The 19,613-nt window shown below is 42.5% G+C and overlaps 1 protein-coding gene across 10 annotated transcripts in view; it reads right to left on the bottom strand.

Moving 5' to 3' along the window:
- RBM6 (RNA binding motif protein 6) overlaps positions 1-19,613 on the bottom strand; it is a 134,266-nt gene that overhangs the window by 30,112 nt on the left and 84,541 nt on the right. The window lies entirely within an intron of this gene.

The raw sequence follows: 19,613 nt of genomic DNA, 5'->3' as shown, positions 1-19,613 counted from the left end.
AGTCAGTCAAGATGAATCCCTTCTTCTTCTTCTTTTTTTTTCTAGAGTCTCGCTCTGTTGCCCAGGCTGGAGTGCAGCAGTGCGATCTTAGCTCACCACAACCTCCGCCTCCCAGGTTCAAGTGATTTTCCTGCCTCAGCCTTCCGAGCTGGGACTACAGGTGTATGCCACCATGCCCGGTTAATTTTTGTATTTTTCGTAGAGACGGGGTTTCACTATGTTGGCCAGGCTGGTCTCGAACTCCTGACCTTGTGATCCGCCTGCTTCAGCCTCCCAAAGTGCTGGGATTACAGACGTGAGCCACCACGCCCAGCCTAAGATTAACCCCTTCTAAGCCCAGAGACAGTATATAACATCTTTAAAAGCATGGATTCTGGGCTGAGTTCCCTAAATTTGAATTCTGCCTCTACTCCATGACCTTCAGCAAGGTCCTTAACTTTGTGCTTCCATTTCCTCATCTGTAAAGTAGGGACAACAGTATCTACTTCTTGGGGTACTTGTGAAGATTAAGTAAATTCATACATGTAAAGAGCTTAGCAGAGAATATAGTGAGGGCTCAAGAAATGTTGATCATTATAAACCCTAGGCACCAAAAAAGCCCAGCATCAGCAGGTGGCAGTCAAATAGCCACTCATTTCACTCTGCTTGCTTGCTAGGTAGAAGTATTTCACCACCCATTTTAATCTCCTGAAAGACTAAGCTTTCAGAGAGAATGGTCACTACACACCAGAAACTATCTACGACAGTACTTTCTGTGTCAAATTCCTGGTCTAGATCTTAGAGTTTGCTTAATCTTGCTGGCCTTTTATTTACTATCAGCACCAAAGAGTATCTGATACCAAAAAGGAACTTAGTAAGCTCTTGTTGAATGAATGAAATACTGAATAGAGCCAACTATCCCTGGGGAACCTGGTGCTTGGTACACAGTGGCTCTGGGGGGAGATACTGCTGTTAGAGCATACATTTATATACACCCAATCCATTAAACATGTGGGTTGTCATTTGAAAAGTGAAGAGCAGCCACCAGAACAAGGCACTACTGTCAATCTCAGTCACCTGCAAATTCTGATTTAATCACTTGGAGGCATTAATGGATTCAGGTATTTCTAAGGCACCTTATACTTCACAGACAACAAAAATGTTCCAGTAGCTGTGAATGATCTTTTGTTGAGGGTAGGGAACTCCCCTTGCCAGGAGTCCCCATCAGCATGTCAACTTGGAGATTACTTTTACATCATGTGTTACAAAGGCAACGATTTCTTATTCTCACAGAATCATCTATGACTCAGGCAAACCCTTTTCCCAACCTGCACATGGTTAGATATAAGCTAAAGAATGTGAAATGGTTCTAACATCACTAAGGGTAGCCAATTGTTTTTCTCTCTTAAAAAAATTACTATTTCTTCAAAACCAAAAGTGGTCAATATAGCTAATTATTTAATAAGAATAGACAGTCATAGGACAAACCTGTATGAGAATAATTTATGATTTGATTCCCCAGCTGCTATCATACGCAGGCAACCCATATATACCAAGCATAGGTATGACATACATACACTGCACCCCTCCCCATAGCTGCCTTTCTCTGTATTTCGCAAAACAGAGACTTGTCAGTATCTCTTAGGGAAGTAACCTGTAGGGAGTTAGATTAATGAATGGGTAGGATGATGCAATCACCTTCAGTGGATGTCCATTCTTAATCTATTATCTATTAGAGTATTTTCGTACATTAGAATTTTTATTAATCAATTGATTTATTGAGTTGTTAAGCTTCTCAAGCAAAGGTATCATGAAGGCCTTTTGTCTGATGAACTAGGTCTAGCTGCTGAAGAGGTACCACATAGGCCAGGCACAGTGGCTCATGCCTATAATCCTAGCACTTTGGGAGGCTGAGGTGGGTGGACTGCCTGAGCTCAGGAGTTCGATATCAGCTTGGACAACACAGTAAAACCCCTGCCTCATCAAAATACAAAAAATCAGCTGGGCATAGCAGCATGCACCTGTAGTCCCAGCTACTCGGGAGGCTGAGGCAGGAGAATTGCTAGAACCCAGGAGGCGGAGACTGCAGTGGGCCAAGATTGTACCACTGCACTTCAGCCTGGGCAATGGAACGAGACTCTGTCGCTTAAATTAAAAAAAAAAAAAAAGAGGTAGGTGTGTATGTATGTATGTGTGTGTGTGTATATATATATATATATATAGAGAGAGAGAGAGAGAGAGAGAGAGAAAGAAAGAGATCTATATGTCTCTCTTTTTTGAGACAGGGTCTTGCTCCCAGGCTATAGTGCATAGTGCAGTGGCATGATCTTGGCTCACTGCAACATCCGCCTCCTCAGTTCAAATGATTCTGTCTCTGTCTCCCAAGTACCTGGGATTACAGGTGTGCTCCACCACACTGGCTAATTTTTGTATTTTTAGTAGAAATGGGGTTTCGTCATGTTGGCCAGGCTGGTCTCAAACTCCTGGCCTCAAGTGATCCGCCTGCCTTGGCCTCCCAAATTGCTGAGATTACAGGCATAAGCCACTGTACCCAGCTAAGAGGTATATATTTGAAAGTAAAACCAAAGACATCTCTTCCTTTCTCATCAGTGTTAGATTAACTTAAATGAGACTAAAACCTGCTAAAATCCTCTCCAGCTATCACTTGGCAAAGTGACACACAGGTATTACTAAGTACATTTCAAGAAGTCTTACTGTGAAGTTGCAAATAGCTAGATATTTGCACTCCAGAATGGCAAAGCAAGTCCTTATTCTCCACCTAAAGACACTACAGAGGAGCAAACTCTGGGTCTGGAGGGCTGCTGATGGAACATCTACATTCTCATTTCCTTTTTCATCAGCTGCTCTTAGAGACTTCACGATCTCATTTTCTCACTGCCTATGAGACGGACTAGGGTCAGAGTGTTGAGACTCTACCATATGCTCCCATTTTGTTGGCTCATAACCAATCCTCAAGGATTTTCCTTTTTTTTTTTTTTTTTTTAAGATAGGGTCTCTCCTTGTTGCCCAGGTTGCCAGGCTAGAGAACAGTGGTGTGATCATGACTTTGCAGCCTTGACTTCCCAGGCTCAAGCAATCCTCCTGCCTTAGCCTCCCTGAGTAGCTGAGACCACAGGTGCATGCCACCATGCCTGGCTACTTTTTAAAATTTTTGTAGAGATGAGAGTCTCACTATGTTGCCTAGGCTGGTCTCAAACTCCTGAGCTCAAGTGATCCTCTGGCCTTGGCCTCCAAAAGTGCTGAGATTATAGGCATGAGTCATCATGCCCAGCCTCAAGGATTCTTAAGGTACTGAGAGGTACAAGAGAAGATGGAAAGAAAAAAACATTTCTGGCCAGCTGCTTTGCATCTTTGTTAAAGATCTTCAACGCAAGCTCAGTTGTAGCTTTACTTTGTACTGAGAAAATGACTGCTGTGTGATCTTTCCATTATAGCACAGAAAGAAACAGACGAGATCAAAAGGCAGGGAAAAAGTATATGAACTTTGAATACAACTCACATTGAAAGACTGGCAATCATTCTTCATTGTTTTGTGTTTCTTCTAAATACAGTATGGGACTATCAGGTTATTGGTGGCTGAGAACTGTTACTGTTTATCAGAGATAGTGTATCTTTATTCACAAAGCAATTTACAGTTTACAAAGGCATTCTTCACAATGTCATCTCATTAGAGTCTCACAAGTAGGGCATATGGACAGCTGGGATACATGGTGTAGTCCACCCAAGAATACAGAGCTAATTAGCAACACATACAGTACTAAAAGTCAGGTTTTCTTTCTGCCATATTGTCTTTGTTTTTAAATTCCAGAAAGTCGGTCAATTCATCACACTTCCCACTTCAAAGAGGTAGCTTCTGATGAAAAGATATACACTGTAGAGTCTAAAGAAGTTTCCAGGAAATGGACTCACAGGGAGTTTTTAGAGAGACTGCCACAAAGCCCTTGTTTCTTCATAGTACTGCCAATCCCCCAAACTGGCCTGCTTAAGGTGGGCTTTCTGTTCTTAAAACACCTACAACTGCTTTAGGTGCTGTGCCTAAGATAGAGGGCTTACTAAATGGCTGCTACATGACAGTCAAATGAACCTGTAGAAAGAGCAAAGCCAAAGGAACAAAAGTAACAGGTTTAAAACAGAAGTGTCATTTCTCTTAGTATAAAAGATTACTTTTTATAGAAATCCTTGGTAAAGCAGTCAGGCTCATTTTCTTTATGGTACAAGGCTATGTTATAGTTCAAATATTTTATAAAACCCACTATTCCCAAAGGCCAAACCAAAATGAGACAGAAGACGGAAGAAGGAGATGAAGGGAGAAATAAAGCACAGAGGCTAAAGGAAGTACAAAGAATGGCAACTCTGCAGCTCTGCCTATTGACCTTCTCCATGTCCTCTTCTTACCCAACAGGATCTGAGCTGCACTTTAAGCATCCAGGAGATAAGACCCCACTGGGATCTCCACTGAAAACAAAGTCCCACTTCAGCGTCCAATGTAAGGCCGAGGGGCATAAAGACACTGCCCTGTCAGCTGCCACTTCCTGTCTTTTCTTGATAGATGAAAGCACAACCAAAACTTTTACTAAAATGTTCTTGACAACAAACATTTTAGACTATATGACACCAGCAACAACCAGCACCAAGCCAAAACCTTATTTGTGCTCTCTGAAGCAAAACAGCTGACTGTTTCATTGAGCCCTAGAGCCCCACCCACTGGGATCACAGCTGGCAGAAGTCAGAGTCTCAAGATGAACTCAGTAGCCAGGCACAGCGGCTCACGCCTGTAACCCCAGCACTTTGGGAGGCCAAGGCAGGTGGATCGCTTGAGATCAGGAGTTCGAGACCAGCCTGGGTAACATGATGAAATCCCACCTCCACAAAAAATACAAAAATTAGCTGGGCATGGTGGCATGCACCTGTAATCCCCAGCTACTCTGGGGGCCGAGGTGGGAGGACTGCTTGAACCTGGGAGGTCGAGGCTGCAGTGAGTCAAGTTCGCATCACTGCACTCCAGCCTAGGTGAGAAAGTGAGACCCTGTTTTAAAAAAAAAGAATTCTGTTTTGGAAACACCATACACTTTTTAAGTCACACCCTGACAAGAGAACTTAAATATTTTAAAGGTGTCTGGTGCTAAGAATATTCCTTGCAGGTCTTATATGCATTTTAAAGTAAGATTTCAGTTCTAGAAAATGCCTCCTATCATGATGAAAGAATATCAGGAATCTGTAGTCTTGGAGGTAATTCCATGAACATAGAAAGAACAGTGCCTACACCAGGAGATCCACAAGTCTCTCCTATTCTAAGGTTCTATTACATTGCATTTGTGGGAAAAACAAAGAGGCAAAATATATAAGCAAATAAGTAAATAATCAAAAGAGCCTCAAATCTTTTCTCTTCTTGTGAGAAGATAAGACTCCATCATAAAGACAGACTGTGAGGCAGACAGGGCACTCAGCAAATTCCTTCATCACAGAATCTCCCTAAATTCCTTCTTTTTTTATTTTTAGAGATGGGGTCTCACTATGTTGTCCAGGCTGGAGTGCAGTGGCTATTCACAGGCACAATCCCATACTGATCAACACGGGAGTACTGACCTGCTCTGTTTCCGACCTGGGCCGGTTCACCCCTCCTTAGGCAAGCCGAAGGTCCCTCGCTCCTGGGAGGTCACCATATTGATGCCAAACTTAGTGCAGACACCCAATCGGCATGGCGCACTACAGTCCAGAACTCCTGGGCTCCAGCGATTCTCCCACCTCAGCCTCCCAAGTAGCTAGGACTATAGGCACGCACCACTGTGCCCAGCCCTAAATTGCTTCTTAGAGTTTATAAGCTCCAACTATTACTCAGAGCAAACCGAAAACTTGACCCACTAAAATGCAAATATTTTTTAAACTTTCAACTTACTATAATTTTATATCTTTCAGAGAAATGTTTCACCTAACATTTATAAAAACCATAGTCAAGATTTCTCTGGTTAATAATTTATTTCCATAGGTTGGGCATGGTGGCTCACGCCTGTAATTCTTGCCCTTTGGGAGGTCAAGGTGGGTGGATCACCTGAGGTCAGGAGTTTGAGACCAGTTTGGCCAACATGGCGAAACCCATCTCCACTAAAAATAAAAAAATTAGCCAGGCATGGTGACGGGAACCACTAATCCCAGCTACTCAGGAGGGTGAAGCAGGAGAATCACTTGAACCAGGGAGGCGGAGGTTGCAGTGAGCTGAGATTGCTTGATTGCACTCCAGTCTGGGTGAAAAGAATGAGACTCCATCTCAATCAGCAATCAATAAAAATAATTTATTTCCACAGAAAGATATGACCTAATTCTTGGTGGAAGTAAAATATCACATTTTAGCATCTTTTACTGATAATTCTCAGAATTACCCTCAGAATTCAGACTTCTATAACCTCTTTTTTCCTCTTTCCTCAGTTGATCACAATAACATAGCAATGAAATAAAAATAATCACAAAGTAGAATATATATAGAAACAAGATACAGTTTGTTCTTTCCTGACAATTAACCCTAAAATAATGAGCTATGCAGGGCAAGGGTTTTTAGTTTCAGATAAAAGAGAGGCTCTCTCCTATTGCAATTAGGGACATCCCCCACCTCAACTCAGAGTGAAGGGCAGCTGATTACATAATTTCTATAACACTTTTATATTTTGAGATGACTACTGTTGGAGCTCCCTTGCTCTTTTCTTCTGGAAAAAGTAGACTCTAAATTCAACATCAAGGCATGCTTCATTGACTAGGTCTCTAAACTGAATCACTATAGAGGAAATCAAATAGGGAGTTGGTTAAATCAATGTGGAAAAAATAAAGCTTCTTAATCTGCTTTGTTTACCAAAGAATATACTCAAACCTTTTCTTTTTCTTAAAAACTTAATGGCAGGAGGTGGTGGAGAACAGCCAAGAGAGCAGCTTGAGGCCCACAAGACCTAAGATACTGTACAAGCTACATTGCTGAGCCCATCACAAAGCCTGCACAGTGTTCCCCAGGAATCACCAAAGAACCAGCAGCTACTCTTCAGGATCCACCATTCAAAAGAGACAGTGGGGCCAGGTGCGGTGGTTCACACCTGTAATCCTAGCACTTTGGGAGGCTGAGGCAGGTGGATCACCCAAGGTCAGGAGTTCGAGACCTGTCTGACTAACATGGTAAAACCCCATCTCAACTAAAAATATAAAAATTAGCCAGGCATGACAACAGGTGCCTGTAATCCCAGTTACTTGGGCTGCACTCCAGCCTGGGCAACAAAAGCAAAACTCCATCTCAAAGAAAAAAAAAAAAAAAAAACAAAAAACATTGGCCATGCATGGTGGCTCACATCTGTAATCCCTGAACTTTAGGAGGCCAAGGTGGGAGAACTGCTTGAGCCCAGAAGTTTGAGACCAGACCAGCTCAGGGAATGAGACCCTATCTATCTTTTACTATTTTTTTTTTTTTTGAGACGGAGTTTCGCTCTTGATACCCAGGCTGGAGCGCAATGGCGCGATCTCGGCTCACCGCAATCTCCGCCTCCTGGGTTCAGGCAATTCTCCTGCCTCAGCCTCCTGAGTAGCTGGGATTACAGGCACGCGCCACCATGCCCAGCTAATTTTTTGTATTAGTAGAGACGGGGTTTCACCATGTTGACCAGGATGGTCTCGATCTCTTGACCTCGTGATCCACCCGCCTCGGCCTCCCAAAGTGCTGGGATTACAGGCTTGAGCCACCGCGCCCGGCCTCTTTTACTATTAAAACAAAATTTTTTTAATGGAAAAAAAAATGAAAAGACACATTATATCTACTGGCCCTTTATCTATCACTTCCCACTCAAGTACTTGAGCTTCTTTGAAAGGTGTCTTTAGCCCCTTTGCCTATCCTATCCTTGTTTAGACTTTCAGAGTCTTGCTGACTTGATTTCTGCAGAAATAGTGACCTAAAAATATTAATAAAATATACAGCTTCTGAACTTCTGCATACACACTGTTCAGCTAACATTTCAGGGAGGTAACTACCCCCCCCGCCACACTCCTTTTATTGAGACAGGGTCTTGCTCTGTCCCTTAGGCTAGAGAGCACTGGTGTTGTGTGATCATAGCTTACCACAGCCTTGATCTCCTGAGCTCAAGCAATCATTCCACCTCAGCCTCTTGACAACCTGGGATGATAGGTGCATGTCACCAAGTCTGGATAATTTTTTAAATTTTATTTTATGCAGACACAGGGTCTCCCTATGATGCTCAGGCTGGTCTTGAACTCCTGGGCTCAAATGATCCTCCTGTCTCAGTCTCCCAAAGGGCTAGGATTATAGGTGTGAGCCACCATGCTGGTCATTCTTTTTTTCTAAGGCAGAAAGCTACAGACCCAATGCCACTCAGAAGTACCAAGACTAAGAATGGAAGCTTTGAGTCAGAAAAGGTTTATTGGGAATACAAGGTTAGATCCCTTATCCTTTTTGTTCTACTCATTTTCACAGGCAAATAACCAAAGAATTATCAAACTTCAGCTCCTGATAAAAATGAGGGCTGGCTTTTACATTTAAGACATGCTACGGTTAAATTAGCCAATATTTAGTAAGCAGCATTTACTAAGCTATAATATTACAGCTGCTACAATATCATGGCTATAATAACTTTTCTTTTTTAACAGCAGATAGGTATACAGTGAGGGAACGATTCCTGCAATCAAGCAGAAATCTGTGGCAATCCAGGAGTTTGGGAGAAGACAAAGCCAATAGGTCACTAACTGTATCCTTGCTGGAGTTGGGATCATGTGCTACAAAGGGATAGCCCATAGCTAGTCATCAAGAAACTCTTGTGATCAGACCTGTATATCTTGGAAATCTATCACAGACTTAACCCTTGGATGCCTTTAGACACCATCAGATGTTAAGACATACTGTCCAATTTATTAAAAGGCATCTCTTGTAGTTTGAAGGCTACGAAAATTACTGAGATATTAAATGATTATATAATTGTAAATTTCTACTCTTTACAGAAAAAAAACTGGAAGAAAATACATTTAAAAAGGGAGACCTGGCCAGGCACAGTGGCTCATACCTGTAATTCCAGCACTATGGGAGGCCAAGGTGGGCAAATCACCTGAGATCAGGAGTTCAAGACCAGCCTGGCCAATATGGTGAAACCCCATCTCTACTAAAAATACAAAAATTAGCTGGGCCTGGTGGCACATGCCTGTAATTCCAGCTACTTGGGAGGCTGGAATGAGAACTGCTTGAACCTGGGAGACAGAGGTTGCAGTGAGCAGAGATCATGCCACTGTGCTCCAGTCTGGGCAACAGAGTGAGATTCTGTCTCAAAAATAAATAAATAAATAAAATAATTAATTAATTAATAATGATAATAAAAAGGGAGACCCTTGAACAGTATTAGGAAGCATCTTGAAGTTTCTATTATACAGAGTAGCCTGCATGTCTGCCTTTTCCAGGGCAGTTTTACCTGTGCTCTGTTGAAAGGCTATGCGTTGGTACACTTGTCTTTCAGGTCACCCGCTTGGCCCTCTTTCAAGTGTAGTTTCCTTCTTTCATTCCTGTTTCTAAAGCTTTTAAATAAACTTTCTCTCCTGTTCTAAAATTTGCCTCGGTCTTTCCTTCTGCCTCATGACCCTCAGTCAAATTCTTTCTTCTGAGGAGGCAAGAATTGAGGTTGCTGCAGACCCATATGGGTACAGATTTGCTGCCATTAGCAGATGGATGGATGGATGGATGGATACAGATAACGTTAGAGTTTTTTCTTTTCCTACCCTATGTTAAAAGCCATAGCAGAGGATTTTGAAACAGTTTTCTTTACTTCATTATCCAGTGATTTAATTTAAAAAAAATTTTTTTTACTTGAAGTATTGTAAGAAAACCTATACAACCATCAGATCTTGAGTCTTATTAATAAAAAAAAAAAAAAAAGAAAAAGAAAAAAAAGAAAATTAGTGAAAAGGACAAAGAAGCTGAGCCTGCTTCTTTAACTATGATATATCAGTATTGTTTCTTAGAAGGAAAATTGTCCTTGCTACAGACTGGAATTTTCGCTTTTCAGAATAAAAGGTTTGGTTTCTTGTCCAATTATTCATTGCCTTCTTTTTTTGAGACATCAGTATTGCTTCTTAGTCAGTATTGTTTCTTAGAAGGAAAATTGTCCTTGCTACAGACTGGAATTTTCTCTTTTCAGAATAAAAGTTTTGGTTTCTTGTCCAATTATTCATTGCCTTCTTTTTTTCGAGACAGAGTCTTGCTCTGTCGCCCAGGCTTGAGTTTGGTGGCACAATCTCAGCTCACTGAAACCTCTGCCTCCCAGGTTCAAGCAATTCTTCTGCCTCAGCCTCCTAAGTACCTGGAACTACAGGCGCGCGCCGCCATCCCAAGCTAATTTTTGTATATTTAGTAGAGACAGGGTTTCACCATGTTGGCCAGGCTGGTCTTGAACTCCTGACCTCGTGATCCACTTGCCTCAGCCTTCCAAAGTGCTGGGGTTACAGGCATGAGCCACCATGTCTAGCCTATTCATTGCTTTTTAACAACCGCAAAACTTAGTGACTTAACTCAAAACTTATTTTGCTTACAAATCTGCATTTTGGGGACAGCTATCAGAAACAGGTCATCTCTATTCCATTTGGCATCAGTTGGCATAGCTCAATGGCTGGGGACTAGAATCATTTGAAGCCTCAATTATTCAAATACCTGGTGGCTAATGCCAACTGTTGTCTGGGACCTCAGCTGGGGCTAACTGCCAGAACATGTACAGATTTGCTGCCATTAGCAGATGGATGGATGGATGGATGGATGGATGGATGGATGGATGGATGGTTATAGATATACAGTTAGAGTATATAAAAAACATAAAAGAGTTTTTATGTTCAAATTTGGGCTTCCTGACAGGTTCGTATGTCTGCCTAACATTTTTCCTGTCCCATTTCTGTATTTCTTAGTTGATTATAGAAAAAAATAAAATTAAATTTAAGAAAAGACTGTGTCAGGCAGTGTAAACCAATTTGAGGTTAAGAAAAATGGTTAGGGGCCGGGCGCGGTGGCTCACGCCTGTAATCCCAGCACTTTGGGAGGCCGAGGTGGGTGGATCACGAGGTCAAGAGATCGAGACCATCCTGGTCAACATGGTGAAACCCCGTCTCTACTAAAAATACAAAAAATTAGCTGGACATGGTGGCGCATGCCTGTAATCCCAGCTACTCGGGAGGCTGAGACAGGAGAATTGCTTGAACCCAGGAGGCGGAGGTTGCGGTGAGCCGAGATCGCGCCATTGCACTCCAGACTGGGTAACAAGAGCGAAACTCCGTCTCAAAAAAAAAAAAAAAAAAAGGTTAACATATATATGTGACTTACAACACACAGCTGGCTCCCATCCAAAAGATTTCAATTCAGTCTGGTGACATTATTTCCTCTTGTAGAATTACCTCTAGAGTTTAACAGATTTTCAAAAACGCCTTTACCCTTTCCTTAACATCTCCTCATCACCACAAATTACATTATAGCCAGAATGGGCTATATATTCTTTATTAAACAACAAATGACCGCCTGGCCAACATGGTAAAACCGTGTCTCTACTAAAAATGCACATTTAAGAAGTCTTCGCCAGGTGCAGTGGCTCACATCTGTAATCCCAGCGCTTTGGGAGGCTTAGGCAGGTGGATCACTTGAGATCAGGAGTTCAAGACCAGTCTGGCCAGCATGGTGAAACCTCGTTTCTACTAAAAATACAAAATGTAGCTGAGCATGGTGGCATACACCTGGAATCCCAGCTACTCAGGAGGTTGAGGCAGGAGAATTGCTTGAACCGGGAGGTGGAGGTTTCAGTGAGCCAAGATGGTGCCACTGCATTCCGGCCTGGGCAACAAGAGTGAAACTCTGTCTCAAAAAAGGAAGTCTAGAAATAAAATCAAGATATAGTCTTACTAAGATGGACCTGGCAGAAATGGTGTTTCTAGACAGGAAGCATTTGACCTCTGTGCTTATGTTTTTATGTATAATAAAGTTTAGGAAAAACTATATCCAAAGCTGCTCAGGCAAAACATGGTCTTTACCATACAGTAACTTAGCTTTTTTTTTTTTTTTTTAAAGATAGGGTTTCACCCAGATGGTCAGGCTGGCCTTGAATTCCTGACCTCAGGTGATCCACCCACCTTGGTCTCCCAAAGTGCTAGGATTACAGGCGTGAGTCACCGCGCCCGGCCAGTAACTTAGCTTCTAAATCTACTGAAACTTCAGATACTTATATCAGTGCTGGGCTGCTCCATAGCAAATGCTTTAGTTCCTAATCACCAGCCTATGGGTCATTTTAAAGAATATAAAAACAGGCCGGGCACGGTGACTCACGTCTGTAATCCCAGCACTTTGGGAGGCCGAGGCGGGCGGATCACAAGGTCAAGAGATCGAGACCATCCTGGTCAACGTGGTGAAACCTCATCTCTACTAAAAATACAAAAATTAGCTGGGCGTAGTGGCGTGCACCTGTAGTCCCAGATACTCGGGAGGCTGAGGCAGGAGAATTGCTTGAACCCGGGAGGCGGAGACTGCAGTGAGCCAAGATCATGCCACTGCACTCCAGCCTGGCGCCTGGCGACAAAGCAAGACTGTCTCAAAAAAAAAAAAAAAAAAAAAAAAAAAAGAATATAAAAACAGAAGTGCACATTTTCATTATGTTTTTATATATTTAATTATATACTTGGTAGTTTTGTACTGTTTGATTTTAAAGCATCAGGTTTCAGAAGTGTGAGGTTATAGTGAGCTATGGATCATGCCGCTGAACACATGCGAGGTCCCGTCTCTATTTCTTTTATTTTCTTTTTTTTTTTTTTGAGACGGAGTTTCGCTCTTGTTACCCAGTCTGGAGTGCAATGACGCGATCTCGGCTCACTGCAACCTCCGCCTCCTGGGTTCAGGCAATTCTCCTGCCTCAGCCTCCTGAGTAGTTGGGATTACAGGTACGCACCACCATGTCCAGCTAATTTTTTTGTATTTTTAGTAGAGACGGGGTTTCACCATGTTGACCAGGATGGTCTCGATCTCTTGACCTCGTGATCCACCCGCCTCGGCCTCCCAAAGTGCTGGGATTATAGGCGTGAGGCACTGCGCCCGGCCTATTTTCTTTTTTTTTGAGACAGAGTCTTGCCGTTGCCCAGGCTGGAGTGCAGTGGCATGATCTTGGCTCACTGCAACCTCTGCCTCCCGGGTTCAAGTTATTCTCCTGCCTCAGCCTCCAGAGTAGCTAGGATTACAGGCATGCACCACCATGCCCAGCTAATTCTTATATTTTTAGTACAGACTGGGTTTCCCCATGTTGGCCAGGCTGGTCTCAAACTCCTGACCTCAGGTGATCTGCCTGCCTCAGCCTCCCAAAGTGCTGCGATTATAGGTGTGAGCTACTGTGCCCAGCCTCCCTGCCTCTATTTCTTAAAAAAAAAAAAGCATTTGGCTGGTGAAAAGTAATTATATATTTAGTATTTTAAAAAATTATTGTAAGGATAATTAAGGTTTAGAGAAACAAGTTCTGTAACCAGGAAAAATCTGTTTGTTTGTTTTCTGAGACAGAGTCTTGCTTTGTCGCCAAGGCTACAGTGTGGTGGCACAATCTTGACTCACCGCAAACTTCAAACCTCAGCCTCCGAGTAGCTGGGATTATAGGTGCCCACCACTGTGCTTGGCTAATTTTTGTATTTTTAATAGAGATGGTGTCTCACCATCTTGGCCAGGCTGGTCTCGAACTCCTGACCTCATGATCCACCTACTTCAGACTCCCAAAGTGCTGGGATTACAGGCGTGACCCACTGCACCTAGCCAAAGAATCTGGTTCTTATTCTGGAAAATTAAGAGACTACTGGTAGTCTCCCAATGCCTATTTACTCTCTTTACCTTGGGAGTAAATCCCTGCCTTTTAACTGGGCACATAGCTGCCTAAAACAGACGTTCTACAGCCCTCCTTGAAGCTAAAGTGTGGCCATGACTAAACTCTGATCAACTGAACATAACCAGAAGTGGTGCTTGCAATGTCCAGGAAGTATTTTTTTTTTTTTTAATTTTTGTGGGTACATAGCCGATGTATATATTTATGGAGTACATGAGATGTTTTGATACAGGGATGCAATGTGAAATAAGCACATCATGGAGAACAGGGTATCCATCGCCTCATGCATTTATCTTTTGAGTTACAAACAAATTACACTCATGTTTTATTTTTCTTTCTTTACATTATTTTAAAATGTACAATCAAATCATTATTGGCTATAGTCACCCTATTGTGCTCTCAAATAATAGGTCTTATTCATTCCATCTTTTTTGTACCCCTTTACCATTCCCACCTTCCCCCCAGCCCCCTAACTATCCTTCCCAGACTGAGATGGGCGAGGCCAAAGTAAGCAGATCACGAGGTCAGGAGTTTGAGACCATCCTGGCCGACATGATGAAACCCCATCTCTACTAAAATACAAAAAAAATAAATTAGCCGGGTGTGGTGGCATGCACCTGTAGTCTTAGCTACTTGGGAGGCTGAGGCACGGGAATTGCTTGAACCCAGGAGGCAGATATTGCAATGACCTGAGATCGCGCCACTGTACTCCATCCTGGGCGACAGAGCAAGACTCCTCTGTCTCAAAAATAAACAAACAAACAGAAAGTTGTAGAAAAAAGTAGGTAGTGGAACAAAAGGTGTAAGAAATGACAATGAAAAAAACCTCATTTTTTTTTCTGTGAAGCTCTGTTCGTGTATTTTTAGAGGGCCTACTGTCACTTTACACTTAATGTATCTAAAACAACTATTCTCCCTCCCACATGCTTTCCTCTTCTATATGCTTTGTATCTGTTCAAGATACAACCATTCTTTCTTTCTTTTTTTTCTTTTCTGAGACAGAAAGGGTCTCACTCTGTCACCCGGGCTAGAGTGCAGTGGCATGATCATGGTTCGCTGCAATGTCAACCTCCTGGGCTCAAGTGATTCTCCCACCTCATTTCCCCACCACCCCTCAGTAGCTGGGACTACAGGTATGTGCGCCCATGCCCAGCTTTTATATATATTTATAAAATGTTTTGTAGAGACAAGGTCTCACTACATTGCCCAACTGGTCTTGAACTCCTGGGCTCAAGCAATCCTCCTGCTTTGACCTCCCAAAGTCTCACTGTTGCCCAGGCTGGAGTGCAGTGGTGCATCATGGCTCACTGTACCCTGGACCTCTTGGGCTCAAGAGATCCTTCCACCTCAACCTCCCTATGGAGACTACAGGGGCACACCACCACGCCTGGCTAAATTTCTCTTTAAAAATTTTTTGTAGTGAGGAGGTTTTACTATGTTGCTCAGGCTGGTCTTGAACTCCTGGGCTCAAGCAATCCTTCTGCCTCGGCCTTCCAAAGTGGTGGAATTACTCCTTTAACCTGAGTGGCCTTTGATTCTGCCCTCTCTCTTGTATCTCCCTCTCTGATATCCAGTGTAATAAAATCCTAGAGATTCTTTGTTTAAACTCTTTCACACCTAACCTCTTCCTTCCACATCTACTCCCAATCCCTAATGCAAACCATTAACTTCTCACATTTCAACTGCTACTCTACATCCTAAGGGACCTTTTTCTCTTCAGTTTCTCCTTTTAAGTCTACATGCCACCATGAGAAGCTGTTGTAATTTTGATCTTGTTACATTCTTGTAGTCCACCATATTATCAAATTAAAGTTTTAAATATAAGGCCCCTGCCAAGTGCAGTGGCTCACGCCTGTAATCCCAGCACTTTGGGAGGCCAAGGTGGGTGGATCATGAGGTCAAGAGTTTCAGAGCGGCCTGGACAACATGGTAAAACGCATCTCTACTAAAGATACCAAAAATAAGCCGGGCGTGGTGGCGTGTGCCTGTAATTCCAGCTACTTGAGAGGCTGAGGCAGGAGAATCGTTTGAACCAAGGAGGCGGAGGCTGCAGTGAGCCGAGATCACACAACTGCATTCCATCCTGGGTGACAGGGCAATATTCTGGCTCAATCCATCAATCAATAAATGCATGGCCCTTGATGACCTAAACTGACCTACCTTGTACCTTCCAAGTCATTCCATTCACTACATCCCAGAGTAAAAGAACAAGAATCAGACAGAAATGTGAAAGCTAAAATGAACCAACAGGAATATATGGCTAGCTCCATCAAAGGAGAAATAGCATCTACTATTTGCTATCTCAGAAAATGCAGCAGAAACCTAACAGAAATACCAGAGCCTAGCAAATCAGGAGGTCATTCAGGTTGGTAGGTCATGACCACATTTTATAGAAATTAAAGAGATCACTAGGGCTTATGAAGAAAGAATACAGAGCCAAAACCACTTTATCCAGTATTTATTAATCCAATTCACAAAAATTTATTTAACTCATCATATGTTGCCAGGTCGAGTTCTAACCTTGCTAAGCAGTACAGAAAAGAAACAGTCCCTGCTTTTATGGACCTTTCAAGCTAATGAGGACATCTGTTGACCACCTGTTTGCTAGTTATTACCCAGGCATTTATTCTGGTTTAGCCAAACTCTCAGGGCTCCAATACTACCCTGAACTTACCAAGCAAATGCCTAACAATGGAATCCCTTCTTTATCTGAAGTACTCAGAAAGAGCCACAAGAAGCATTTTCCTAGGAAAAGTGCCTAAACTAATGTTCTCTGGCCTTAAAGGGTACCAGTTGAGCCTGGAAACCTGACAGAAACAGATGCAAACATGTCTCTGGGCTGATGCTCTGTTTGTAGGAAACCCAACATATCCTGCATTGGATATACAGGAATCAAGTAAAAAAAAAGAAAAAAATGACCACTACCCTGTACTTTTTAACTGTAATGCCTCAGAAACTAGACCATATGAGCACTAATAGACACACAGGCAGAAGCAATAAATATGCCATTTAATGGTTGACTCTGAACAGGAGAATCTGTAAGGAACGGAAGGAAGAAGATTGCTATTCGACTGTCAACTACAAACCTAGCCCTTCATATGCTGAAAACCCAAATATTTAAGACTGATACATGTCCATAGTACCAAGTACCTCAAAACATCTGGTCAAAAAACAAAAACAAAAACAAGTACAAATCCCCAAACCAAACACAGCCCTAGAGAGAATTCAGATGGGCAATGCAAATATCCAAAGACTTCCAAACCAGAATTGAAACCTGGCTATACAATATATGAGAATTCCATGTTTTCAACACTATACCACCCCAACACAGGGCTTACTAGGCTATCCATCTGGAGATAGCTGGTAAAAAGCTAAAAGTTTTAGCATTGTGGTTCATTTGTATATACCCAATAGAACTGAAAATGTGTCCACACAAGACTTTCTACATGAATGTGAATACCATTATTCACAGTAAACAAAGTGGAAACAACCTAAATGTCTACCAATTAATGAAGAGATAAAGACAATGGGGTATATCCATACAATAGAATATTATTTAACCCTATAAATGATTTAAGAACCGGCTGATTTAACATGGATGAACCTTGAAAATATTAGGTTAAGTAAAAGAAGCCAGTCACAAAAGACCATATGGTATATTATTCCATTTATATGAAATATCCAGGGCAGGCAAATCTATAGACACAGAAAGAAGACTAGCAGATGCCTGGGGGTACAGAAGGAAGTAGGAGAAACTGGAGAGTGACTTTTAATAGATACAGAGTTTCTTTCTGTTCCCAGAAATGTTCTAGAATTAGTGGTGACAGTTGCACAACTTTGTGAATATACTAAAAACTATTAAATTATATACTTGAAAGAGGTAGGTTTTATGGTATGTGGATTATACCTCGATTACAACAAATATAACAACAAAAAAAGCTTTCAGGGCTGTAAGACTAAAGCAAAGACATCTGATTTCATTCCTCCCTTTCTGCCCTACTCTGGCCCAGATGAGCACCACTTAAGCCTACCCCTACTACCCCAAGCCTCTGAGTGAATACTCTGCGTCCAGCTTTTTCTCCTCTAACCATGCACACCACTGCAAAACTCATCCTCCTTATCACATTCCAATTCTTACCCAAAGCTCTGGCCCCCACTTAACATATTATAACAAAAAATTGGAGGACTCTAGAAGAGAACATCAAATTTCTCAACAAAGAAATGGCCAAAAAGCAATCTGACCACTCAGGAACGAATAAACTTTTAGGGATGTGAATGAAATCATCAAATGCCTACCTACCCTAATTTTTTTTTTTTTTGAGACAAAGTCTCGCTCTGTCACCCAGGCTGGAGTGCAGTGGCACAATCTCAGCTTACTGCAACCTCTGCCTCCCGGATAAAATCTCACACCTTAGCTCCCCCAGTAACTGAGACTCCAGGCGCACGCCCAAGCCTGGCTAATTTTTGTATTTTTTGGTAGAGATGGGGATTCACCATGTTCACCAGGCCAGTCTCAAACTCCTGACCTCGGGGGATCTACCCGCCTTGGTCTTCTAAACTCCTATACATTTTTCTTTCTTTCTTGGTTTTTTTTTTTTTTTATAAAGATACAAAGTCTTAGCCAGGCTCGGTGGCTCACACCTGCCTAATTCCAACACTTTGGGAGGCCGAGGTGGGTGGATCACCTGAGGTCAGGAGTTTGAGACTAGCCTGGCCAACACAGTGAAACTCTGGCTCTACCAAAAATACAAAAAATTAGCTGGACATGGTGGTGCATGCCTGCAGTCCCAGCTACTCAGGAGGCTGAGGCAGGAAAATGCCTTGAACCCAGGAAGCAGAGGTTGCAGTGAGCCGAGATCGCGCCACTGCACTCTAGCCTGGCAACGGGGCAAAATTCCGTCTCAAAAATATACAAAAAATGGGGGGAGGGGACTGGGCGCAGTGGCTCATGTCTGTAATCCCAGCACTTTGGGAGGCTAAGCTAGGTGGATCACTTGAGGTCATGAGTTTAAGACCAGCCTGGCCAACATGGTGAAACCCTGTCTCTACTAAAAATATAAAAATTAGCTGGGCGTGGTGACGGGCATCTGTAATCCCAGATACTCGGGAGGCTAAAGCAGGAAAGTCGCTTGAATCAGGGAGACGGAGATTGCAGTGAGCTGAGATCACACCATCACACTCCAGCCTGAGAGAGAGTGAGACTTCATCTCAAAAACAAACAAAAAAAGAGACAGTCTCCCTCTCTCAGGCTGGAGTGTAGTAGCAGATCTTGGCTCACTGCAACCTCCATCTCCAAGCAATTCTCCTGCCTTGGCCTCCTGAGTAGCTGGGATTACATGTGTCTACCACCACATCCAGCTAATTTTCATATTTTTAGTAAAGATTGGATTTCATCATGTTGACCAAAGTTCGATACTTTATCAATTAGTCTTATACATTTAAACTATAAAATAGAATATGGTCTTAATTACTGCTGTACCCGATATTTACACTAGGAGACATATATACAGAGCAGGGGGAATCGATAGCTGTTGAATAACTGTATGTAGGCAGCAATCAATAAAAACTTCAACAGTGGGGCACAGTATGCCTATAATCCCAACATTCTAGGAGGCTGAAGTGGGAAGACCGCTTAAGGTCAGGAGTTCCCAACCAGCCTGGACGACACAGTGAGTCCCTGTCTCTTTAAAAAAAAAAAAATTAAACATACGTGTGTGTGTGTGTGTGTGTGTACACACACACACACACGTATGTATATGGTTA

This window comes from Aotus nancymaae, unplaced genomic scaffold (assembly GCF_030222135.1).
Source record: "Aotus nancymaae isolate 86718 unplaced genomic scaffold, 86718_ANA_hifiasm-v0.15.2.pri h1tg000067l, whole genome shotgun sequence".
Classification (NCBI taxonomy): Eukaryota; Metazoa; Chordata; class Mammalia; order Primates; family Aotidae; genus Aotus; species Aotus nancymaae.
Note: the sequence above shows the minus strand (reverse complement) of the source record. Positions and strands in the feature narration are given on the sequence as shown.